The sequence below is a fragment of the Gopherus evgoodei genome, chromosome 5 (assembly GCF_007399415.2).
Source record: "Gopherus evgoodei ecotype Sinaloan lineage chromosome 5, rGopEvg1_v1.p, whole genome shotgun sequence".
NCBI classification, from domain to species: Eukaryota; Metazoa; Chordata; order Testudines; family Testudinidae; genus Gopherus; species Gopherus evgoodei.
In genome coordinates this window covers 145,269,556-145,280,535 of record NC_044326.1, presented here as the reverse complement: position 1 = coordinate 145,280,535, position 10,980 = coordinate 145,269,556, and the positions used below count along the sequence as shown (strand labels likewise).

At 54.8% G+C, this 10,980-nt stretch overlaps 1 non-coding gene across 1 annotated transcript; it reads right to left on the bottom strand.

Moving 5' to 3' along the window:
- Positions 1 to 1,299: 1,299 nt before the first annotated feature.
- TRNAK-CUU lies at positions 1,300 to 1,372 on the bottom strand. The gene has a single exon. It is a non-coding gene; the product is annotated as a tRNA-Lys (tRNA).
- Between the last annotated feature and the right edge of the window lie 9,608 nt (positions 1,373 to 10,980).

Sequence of the window (10,980 nt, the reverse complement as noted above, 5' to 3'; positions counted from 1 at the left end):
TGTTGAGGTATTCAAATCTGGAAGGCAAGTGCTGAGTGTGTGTGTGGGGGGGAGAGGCTGTGGGCTCTGCAGGGGAGCATGGCAGCATGTATGCAGCAATGTGGCTGGAGCTGTGCGGATGAGCCTGGGAAGAGCCGGGGAGCAGAGCTCCATCAGCCATGGAGAACCTGAGCAGATCCAGGCCAGGAACTGAGCCGGAGCAGCATGAGTCACAGAAGCTGCGCGGGGAGCAGATCTGTGCTGGGAGAATAGCTGCAGCAAGCAGAGCCAGAGAGGCCAGAGGAGCAGCCCAGGGAGATGGAGGCAGAGCCGTAGCAGCACTGGGGCTGGAGGTGGGTGCAGTGAGCAGCTTGGGAGAGTGAGAGGGACCCTTGGCAGAAAGCCCAGCACAAGGAAATGCCACCAGTCAAGAGGCCTTGCAGTCCAGACTTTCGGGGGGGGGGGGGGTGTCATATCCTCTACATGGGGGCTGACACTGGGAACAAGGGTCCTGTCACCTAGAGCATGTGGCCACTGCCAGAGCAAGTGTCCAGCCCATTGTGTTCCTGCAGCACAGCCAGGGCCTGGGAAGGAGGCCTGGGACAGGTGAGGGAGAGACTGTGACCTGCCCTGACGCTACAGAGATGCTGGTTGTGATCTCCCTGCACCACAGAACAGGGTGACATGTTTTCCTTTAATCTTTCCTTATGTTTTACATTAATTGCTGGGTAATAATTTGTATTTGCTTGAGGCAATGCAATGCAATGATGAGTGGGTGAGGGAAGTGCCCAGAGTGGACAGAGTACCCCAGAGTGGGGACACTGTAGCCCTGTTCAAGTGAGCAGGACAATATTGGGGGTCCAGCCCCCCAGGATTCCTGGGCCCAGCCTTGTTGGGGTTACAAGGACTCTGCCACACATGAGAGTAGAAAGAGTGTCCTTGAGGTCAGGCAGGCCTCTGGTAAGGGGGTGGGGACTCAGATCCTTTCTCTGGCAAGTTGCACCAGGGTCATGTATAAACCAGGGAAGTTTTCCCCAATAGCCGGACCAGAACCCCCTGTACACTTGCTCTCTGTCCCTCTTCCCCTCATGTCTGCTGCTCTTCCTCTGAGCTCTCTCAGCACCTGGCTCCACAGCGCTTCCTGCCAGCCAGAGAGTGCGTGTTCTAGGCCTGCTCCTGAGGATGTGGCCTCTCTCCTGATTCCTGAGGAAAGGAACCTTTCCAGGAAATGGCCATGGCTTCTGGGAATCTGCATGTGGCTGGTGGACAGCACCAGGAATCATTTGGCTCCTGGCACAGAAGGCCACTTAAAAAGCTGAGTGCCTAGACAGGGGCTTGAACCCTGGACCCTCAGATTAAGAGCCTGATGTTTTACCAACTGAGCTACCTGGACTTGTTGTGAGTGTTTTCCCCATTCCCCACAAGAGTGATCAGGTAGGCAAAAGAGGCAAAAAAAAGTCCCAGGAACCCCTCTTCTTTTTCTGCACATCCACTGCCTGTCAGCAGGATTCCCCCTCCTCTTTCCTTCTGTGCCTCAGTGTGACTAAATCTCCACACCTAGACAGCCAGTCCGTCCGCTGCACCCCAATCCCCCCATGCCTGAGCCTCCCTGCCAAAGCCCTGCAGCTGGCTCCAGAGAATTAAGTCTCCCGTGTTGCTGGGAACTCTACTTCTTGTGCCCAGACAGTCTGGACCCCCTCAGTAGCTGACCTAAGAAACACAATGTCTGCCTTTCCCAAAGAAGTGCTTGGAGGGGTTTTTCTCACGTGGGCTAATGGATAAGGCATCTGCGTACAGATTAGAAGATAGAGGGTTCAAGTCCTTTCATGGTTGTTTTTCCATAGTTTTGCCATTGTGCTGAACATCCTGCTCTCTTCAGGGCTGGACCCTCTTCTTGGCCGCTCAGGCCAATGCTCTGGCTTCAGCTAGAGCTCCGGGAAGGAGTTGTGGGGAGTGGGCGTCACAAAGGCTGGGGCGTGAGCCACAGGTGCTTCCAGTCTAGCCTTTGCCCATCCTGACTTGCCAAAGAAAGTGGGCGGCTGCCCGGGCCAGCGTGTGCGCCTGTCCCTGTGTTGGAGGGGACTTCCTACATAGCATCTCCGGAGCCTGGGTGTTTTTCTGCTTCTCGACAGCTCAGGAAAAGCCTCTTGGGGTAAAATCTCCTGCCCCAGTGCAAAAGTGACAACCTGGAGTGGGACCAGTCAGAAGCCCCACCATGGGGGCTGGCCTTGCTTTCCTACCATCTTGTGACGTTGGCCACAGAGCATCAGCAGCTGCCCCACATGCTGGTGATCTTCAGTGGGTGTTTGGCATGGCAGGGAGCAGCCTGGCTGGGTGTTTTTGTGCCTGTCTGAAGACCACACGTAGGCATGGTCCTGCCCTCCTCTAGCCCTGACCTCAGTTGCTCTGTGGCTTTTAAGCTTCCCTTGGAGCCGTCAGCACCAGCTGCCTCTGCTCTAGGTGCCCAGAGGAGGAGAGGTGTGTTGGGTCACCACTTTTACAGCTGCTTCTTCCTTGGTGCTGCCATTGCTCAGCTACACAGAGGAGTTTTCATCCCCAATCCCTGCCTAGCAGCCCTCTAGCACCATTCCTGAGGGCTGCCCTGCCTCACTTTCTTCCTACCATATTGGGAAAGACAGCTCTCATCATTAAAGGTCAGGTGGGCCAACTTGGGGCAGAAGCCCCTTCTATGTTTTCCTACTGCAGAGCACAAGCTTAGGAACTCACCTTGGATGCAGGCACTGCTGTGCTCCTAGAGGACAAGCCACCCCTGTCTAAAGAGGATGACAGGGCCTGCCAAAGCTCAGGATTGAGCCAAGGACCTTTAGATCTTCAATTTAATGCGTTCCCAACTGAGCTACTTTGGCAGCTGCATGATAGTATTTTGGCCTGCTGCTTCTCTGTCTGGGATGTTTTTGTCAGCAGTTGCACACACAAAGGACAGGAAAACGAATGGCTGCTCCACACCCGCACCGGAGGAACCCGGCACCGTTAGCTGTGGTGAGTAAGAAGTTGCTGTTTGCTGACAGGGCCTGTCCCTGAGCAGCTGGAACAGCAGCTGCTGCCTCCCCCTCGGCTCCAGGCTGTGGGAAATGCTCATTGCCTGGCTGCATGGGCGGATGTTGCTCCGTGCTCTGGAGAGCGTCTGTATTGCTCTGTCAACCTCCCATCTTCATTGAGCCAGTCTGGTAAGGTCCCAAGTGCCCCCTCTGGCCTGGCAGCTGAGAGTCTGTGCAGACATCAACCCCCCTGCCAGCCCCACAGCCAGCAGCAGCGCCAGCCCCCCCAGCACCACAGGGGCACTCAATGCACTTCCTGTGGGGAAATGGCTCCTTGGCATCCAGCTGCTAGAGAGAGAGCCAGGAGAGAGCAGTGTCTGGCTCACCTTGGGGGAGAGAAGAGATCTGATGAGTGCGGATCTCCCTCTGTCACCCTTGCAATGCTAGTCAGTTCTTTTGTCACTGTGATAGTCAGCGCTTCCCTTCAGGGCTGGCCCTAGAGAGGTCTGGGGTCTGGGACAAATCCCCCCTTTCCTCCACAGGCCCTGCCCCCACGCCACCCCTTCCCCCAAACCTCCACCCCATCCCGTCCCACCTCTTCCCATCCCTGCTCCTCCCCCTCCCCACCCCGGCGCCTCCTGCACCCCACTGATCAGCTGATCACTGGCAAGTGGGAGGTGCTGAAGGGGAAGAGGAGGAGCTTGTCAGCAAGGCCTGTAGTGGTGGGGGGGAGTTAGCTGCCAATGGGTGCAGAGCACCTATTTTTTCTCTGTTGGTTCTGCAGCCCCATAGCTCCCATGGAGTCGCTGACTTGGCTCCTTTCGCACGCTAGAGAGAGGAGCAGAACCAGGGCTATGGCTGATCTATGGGGCACCAGGTGAGTGGCAGAGGCTTCAGGTGCTGAGAGATTGCCTGACCCCTCAGGGACACAGTGTGAGGTGGTGTCCCAGGCATCTCCATGAAAGGAGCAGAACAGGATTTACTTGGGGTGGGGAGAGAATTAAGAGTGTCTCAGGGGGTTCTACAGAGTTATTGACCCCCTTTTTCCCCCATTGGATCCCTCCCCAAATCCTCGCCCTGGACTCGCCTCTTCCCCAAGCACGTGGCATTCATCCTCCCTCCCAGATCTGCACATAGGCCATGGCTGGGGCCGGGAGCGCAGCGCAGAGGGTGCTCCAGCCCTGCAGCCTGCGGGACAGGGCAGCGCAGTGGGGCTTGGGGCAGCGTGGAGCAGGCAGGGCCCAGGTGGGCGGGGGGCAGAGACACATGGGGCAGACACGCTCCTGCCGGGAGGGGCAAGGCCCGGGCGTGGCTGCCTGGTTCGCCCCTTGCCCGGGAGCTGCAGGAGGGGCCCGGATCACGGCTCGGCTGCAGAGCTCGGAGCCCAGGCTGGGCCCAGGAGCAAGGGCACTCATTTAAAGAGCCCTTTATCAGGACCAGCACTTCCATTTAGGCGACCTAGGCAATTGCCTAGGGCGCCAGGATTATTGAGGAGAGGCATTTTGCCGGGGGATCGCCAGGCGGCTCCGGTTGACCTGCCGCAGGCGTGCCTGCAGAGGGTCCGCTGGTCCAGTGGCTCCGGTTGACTTGCCGCAGACACACCTGCGGCAGCTCCACCGGAGCCGCGGGACCAGCGGACCCTCTGCAGGAATACCTGAGGCAGCTCCACTGGAGCTGCGGGAGCAGGGGGCGGGGAAATGGCCGTGTGCCTAGGGCCCCAAAAACACTGGTGCCGGTCCTGCTCTTTATATTGATATAAAAGGCCTCATTGTGTGGAGGGGTGCAGCGTTAAATCGGTTTAATGCCACTAAAATCAGTTTATACGCGTAGTGTAGACGAGGCCCGAGATTGATGGGAAACACACTCTGTGCATTACCGTGGCTGGTCCATGGGTGTCACTGCTCGTAGAGGGCAGACACACGCTGTGCATTACACCACCTGGCCACTGGGTGTCACTGCTGTATCAAGGGAAAAACCTTCTGTGCATTACCCTGAATGACCACGAGGTGTCACTGCTGCTCCAAGGGAGACATAAGAGCGGCCAGACTGGTTCAGAGGCAAAGTCCATCTAGCCCAGTATCCTCCTGTCTTCTGACAGTGGCCAGTGCCAGGTGCCCCAGAGGGAATGAACAGAGCAGGGAATCATCAAGAGATCCATCCCCTGCCGCCCATTCCCAGCTTCTGGCAAACAGAGGCTGGGGACACCCTGGCTAATAGCCCTTGATGGATCTATCCACCGTAAATTTATCTAGTTCTTTTTTGAACCCTGTTATAGTCTTGGCCTTCACAACATCCTCTGGCAAGGAGTTCCACAGGTTAACTGTGCAACTGCCCTGCGTTTACCCCCCATCCCCTCCCCTCCCCAGGTTGTATATGGAAAAGAGGATGAGGATGAGGAGAGCCATGATGTGTCTGTCACTGGCTGGGGCCTCAGTTTCCTCTAAGCAGCAGTGCTGCAGGCTCCTTTGGTCAGTGCCCATGCAACTGTGTAGGGGGAAGGGGGAGTAGAGGCTCATGCTCCCCAGCCCCATACCCCTCCCCCAGCAGCTGGGGAATCCAGGCCAAATGTAGTCCTGGTAGCTGGGCCGGGATTAGCCTCGGCTGGGGTAGGGCTGGGGAGGAATTTGGGGGGAGACAGACGCACCTGCTGTGAGGGAAGATCCTCCCATTCCCTGCCAACCCCCCTCACTCCTTGCAGCATGGCACCCCCTAACATTTCTTTCTCTGTCATGGGAGCTGTCTGTTGCCTGCTTCTCCCTTAACATCGTCTCTCTCCACCCTGGGGCACTGGCATCGCCTGTCCTGTGCAAACAGGCAGGCTCTGGTGAGCCCCATGGCACTGCCCTGCAATTGTGGGGGCAGCTGTTGGATGGAACCATATTGAAATATGGGGGTGGGCAAGGCTGGGGACCAGGACTCCTGGGTTCTCCCCTCAAATGTGGGAGGAGAGTGGGGGTTGGGGTAGAGTGGGGGAGGGGCAGGGCTGGGATTCAGGGCTCCTGCTTTTTCTGGTTTTCTCCACCTCCTGCAGCTGCCTCGGTCCTTTCAGTGTGTTTCTTCTTCCAAATTCATTTGCTGACTTGTGTAACTCACCCCAGAGGTGGCGGCATCTCAGTGTTGGGTGAAGCATCCTTGGCTTGCATCACTTCCTAACCACATCTCTCTCCCCCTGCAGGTGACCCTGAAGCACTCGGCAAACATCCACAAGATTGTGGGGTACTTTGAGCACTGGGCAGGCAGGGGCCAGGCACCCAGCCCCTCCTCCAGAGAATGGGACCCGGCACCCCCACTTTTTACAGGGATTAAAAAGGGGCAAAGGGGGGCAAATCAGAGGAGGGGGTGGCCAGGGTCTGAGCAGGGGGTGGAAATTGACTGGTCGAGGGGCCAAGCAGCTGGAGGCAGAGTTAGGAGAGGGGCTGAAGGGCAAAGTCAGGGAGGGGCGAAGGAGCCAGAGTTAAGCCCAGGGGGAGGCGCTGCCAGAGGGTTAAACCCCGGCACAGGCAGGGGCAGAGGGGTAACAGTTATCCCAGTGGGCTGAGACTCCAGTGTTTGCAAAAATAGGGTGGGGGAGAAGGAGAGGGGCATTTTTTTTTCCGTCCCATAGGCAGCACCTCTCAGCATGGGCTTCCGAGGCCGTAGCGCTGAAATCGGTATTACCATATCAGGTTAGGGTTAGTTTGGCCACAAATCGACAGTGCACCACTGTGACTGCTCTGGACAGCAATCTGAACTTGGATGCACTGGCCAGGTAGACAGGAAAAGCCCTGCAAACTTTTGAATTGCATTTCCTGTTTGCCCAGCGTGGAGCTCTGATCAGCACGGGTGACCATGCAGCCCCAAATCCAAAAAGAGCTCTAGCATGGACTGTACGGGAGATACTGGATCTGATCGCTATATGGGGAGACAAATCTGTTCTATCACAGCTCCGTTACAGAAGACGAAATGCCAAAGCATTTGAAAAAATCTCCAGACAGAGGCCACAGCAGGGACTCAGCACAGTGCAGTGTGACAAGCGTAACGGAAAGCCAAAGAATCAAATGGACGCTCTTAGAGGGAGGGAGGGGGTGCTGAGGACTCCAGCTATCCGACAGTCCCAGCAGTCTCCGAAAAATCTGCATTCTTGGCTGAGCTCCAATGCCTGTAGGGTCAAACACATTGTCCCAGGTGGTTCAGGGAATATGTCATCAATTTACCCTCTCCCCCCCCGCAGGAAAGAAAAGGGGAAAAATCGTTTGTTGACTTTTTCAGTGTTGCCCTATGTCTACTGCATGCTGCTGGTAGATGCGATGCAGTGGCTCTGAAAAGCAGTATCCTCCCCTTCTCTCCCTGGTGGCAGATGGTACAATATGACTGCTATCCATCATCATCATCAGCCCGTGAGTGCTCCTGGCTGGTCTCAGGTGATGTTGGCCAGGGACGCCTTGGTAAAATAGGAATGACTCTGGGTCATTCCCAGTAGACGGTACAGAACGGCTGGTAACCGTCTTCATCATAGCAACTGGGGGCTGAGCTCCATCAGTCCCCTCCCTTTCATGTCTAAAGAAAAGATTCTGTACTGCCTGGACTATCACAGCAGTGGGATGCTGGGCTCCTCTCCCCAGCACCGCTTAATGTCCTGCCTGGACTGTCATAGCAGCTGGAGGCTGCCTCCCCCTCATTTTATCTCAGTAACAAGTCAGTGTTTCTTATTCCTGCATTCTTCATTACTTCATCACACAAATGGGGGGACACTGCCATGGTAGCCCAGGAGGGCTGGGGGAACACAGAAGCAACGGGTGGGGTTGTTGCAGGGGCACCCCCCGTGAATGCCATGCAGCTCATCATTTTTGCAGGATCTAACACAAAGCAGTGTGCTCTCTGATACACTGGTTCTTTAGTACACAGTCCCATATTCTAGGCAGGACTGACTCTATTCTTAGATAAACCATAAAGGAGGAATTGACTCAGGGAGTCATTTCCATTTTTGTTTTGGTGCCCCCAGTCAACTTCAGCCAGGAGCACCCATAACAGCAGCAGATGGTACAGAATGATTGATAACCATTATCTCATCACCAATTTACAATAGCACAGCAGAGGGTACTGAACAATTAGTAACCATCTCTGCTACCTTGCAAAGGCAAATGAATGCTGCGGTGTAGCACTGCAGTACCATGTCTGTCAGCGGCATCCAGTACACATACGGTGACAGTGACAAAAGGCAAAACGGGCTCCATGGTTGCCATGCTATGTGTCTGCCAAGGCAATCCAGAGAAAAAGGGCGCGAAATGATTTGTCTGCCATTGCTTTCATGGAGGAAGGATTGAGTGACTACATTTACCCAGAATCATCTGCGACACTGTTTTTGCACCATCATGCACTGGGATCTCAACCCAGAATTCCAAGGGGGGGTGACTGCGGGAACTATGGGATAGCTACGGGATAGCTACTCACAATGCAACGCTCCGGAAATCGACGCTAGCCTCGGACCATGGATGCACACAGCCGAATTAATGTGCTTAGTGTGGCCACGTGCACTCGACTTTATACAATCTGTTTTATAAAACCGGTTTATGTAAAATCAGAATAATCCTATAGTGTAGATGTACCCTGGGTATTGCACAAAGCATGTTTCCCATGAAGCAGCAGTAATACCCAGTGACCAGCAGGGGTGGCATCAGACTCTTCTCGTTTGGCAGAGGACTGAGGTGAGCTAGACAGAAAAAATTGGGGGGCTGTGCCCCCCGTCACCTGGCCCCACCCTTCACGGGATCCATGCCTCCCATGCCTCTGCTCCTTCTCACTTAAAGGCCAGGCTCATCTCCTCTTCCCCCGGCCAGGGTTTACAGCAATACAACCTTTATTAAAATAAAATATTAAACAGAGTTTACTTTAAATAATCTAAATCTGTCCAAATTTTAGTATTAAATCCTAAATTCTTAAAGATCCCATCAACAACCAAAACATAAAAGAAAAATTGAAGCCAAAAACAATGCTTAATTTAAACCCAAACATTAAGAAAAACTTTGTTTTGAAAAATAAATGCCATAAATCAATAATTTCAACATTTTATCAAAAAGGTGTGCTCCAGCAGGATGATGAAATACCATAAAATAAATATGCCTGACTACTAAAACCTCCTATAAAGCAATTGAATCCTTGAATACTGGCCAAATCTGTATAAAATATGCAGAACTTTCTCAAAACTAGTGCTGCAGGTCAGCCATTCCAATCCAGCAAATGTCAATTAAAAGCTCCATTCCTACTAAAAAAAAAACCAACCAAATAAACCAAAATGGTCACAGCCTGAAACAAACCTACACAGAAGCAAAATTAAACCTGTGCCGACAATGGAACAAATGCTGTAAATTTATAATTCTAACTTCTTGTTTCTCACAGGAGGAAAGTGTTTTGCACCCCAGTAACCAGGCTGTCACTGCAGCTTTCCTTTCACTAAAAAAGATTTTTACCAAATATAAATTGCCCTCCAATTTCTCTAAGAGAAATTGAAATTGTATCTTTGCACTAATATCCCAAGTGTGCAAGTTCATCCCCTCACACAGGGGCAGCTCTAGGCACCAGCAAAGCAAGCACCTGCTTGGGGCAGCCCATTTGTAAGGGCGGCATGGGAGCTGAGAACCAACAGGGGGCTCTGGGAGCTGTAGTTCCCTGGTTAGCTCCCTGCCTATAGAGCCAGCCTTGGAGCAGGGAAGGAACTACATTTCCCAGCATTCCCTTGTCCACTACCAACTGGAAAGGAAGGAGGGGGACCTCATGCGGCAGCGTGCTGTGAGTGGAGAGTGGTAGGGAGATCATATTGTAACATTCAAAAAACAGGCCACTCCATGGGGAGGAAGCCCCACCCTGTCCCCATCTACTCCCTCCTGCCCCCCACAGAAACCCCAACCCATCCAACCCCCCTTTCTCCTTGTCCTCTGATCACCCCCTCCCGGGACCCCTGCCCCTAACTGCCCCCCAGGACCCCACCCCCTATCTAAGCACCACTGGTCCTTGTTCCCTAATTGCCCCCTCCTGAGACCCCTGCCCCTAACTGCACCCCAGGACCTCATCCCTTATCTAAGCGCTGCTGGTCCTTGTTCCCTGATTGCCCCCTCCCGAGACCCCTGCCCCTAACTGCACCCCAGGACCTCATCCCTTATCTAAGCGCTGCTGGTCCTTGTTCCCTGATTGCCCCCTCCCGAGACCCCTGCCCCTAACTGCCCCCCAGGACCTCACCCCCTATCTAAGCACCACTAGTCCTTGTCCCCTGATTGCCCCCTCTCGGGACCCCTGCCCCTAACTGCCCCTTAGAACCTCACCCCTTATCTAAGCACCACTGGTACTTGTCCCGATTGCCCCCTCCCAGGACCCTGCCCTTAACTGCCCCCCAGGACCCCACCCCCATCTAAGCACCACTGGTCCTTGTCCCCTGATTGCCCCCCTCCCGAGACCCCTGCCCCTAACTGCACCCCAGGACCAGACCCCCTATCTAAGCACCACTAGTCCTTGTTCCCTGACTGCCCCTCTCGGGACCCCTACCCCTAACTGCCCCCCAGGACCCCACCCCCTATCTAAGCGCTACTAGTCTTTGTCCCCTGATTGCTCCCTCCCAGGACCCCTGTCCTTAACTGCCCCCCAGGACCCCACCCCCTATCTAAGTGCTGCTGGTCCTTGTCCCCTGATTGCCCCCTCCCAGGACCCCTGCCCCTAACTGCCCCTTAGAATCTCACCCCCTATCTAAGCACCACTGGTACTTGTCTCCTGATTGCCCCCTCCTGGTACCCCTGCCCCTAACTGCCCCCCAGGACCCCAACCCCTGTCTAAGCCTCCTTTCTCCTTGTCCCCAACTGCCCCCTCCTGAAACCCCCCCAACTTCCCCCAGTACCCCACCCCCCTACCTGTCCCCTGACAAACCCCTGGGACTCACATGCCTATCCAACCACTGCCTGTCCCCTGACTGCCCCCCCAGAACCTCTGCCCCATCCAACCCCCCCTGCTCCCTGTCCCTTGACTGCCCCCTTGAAAC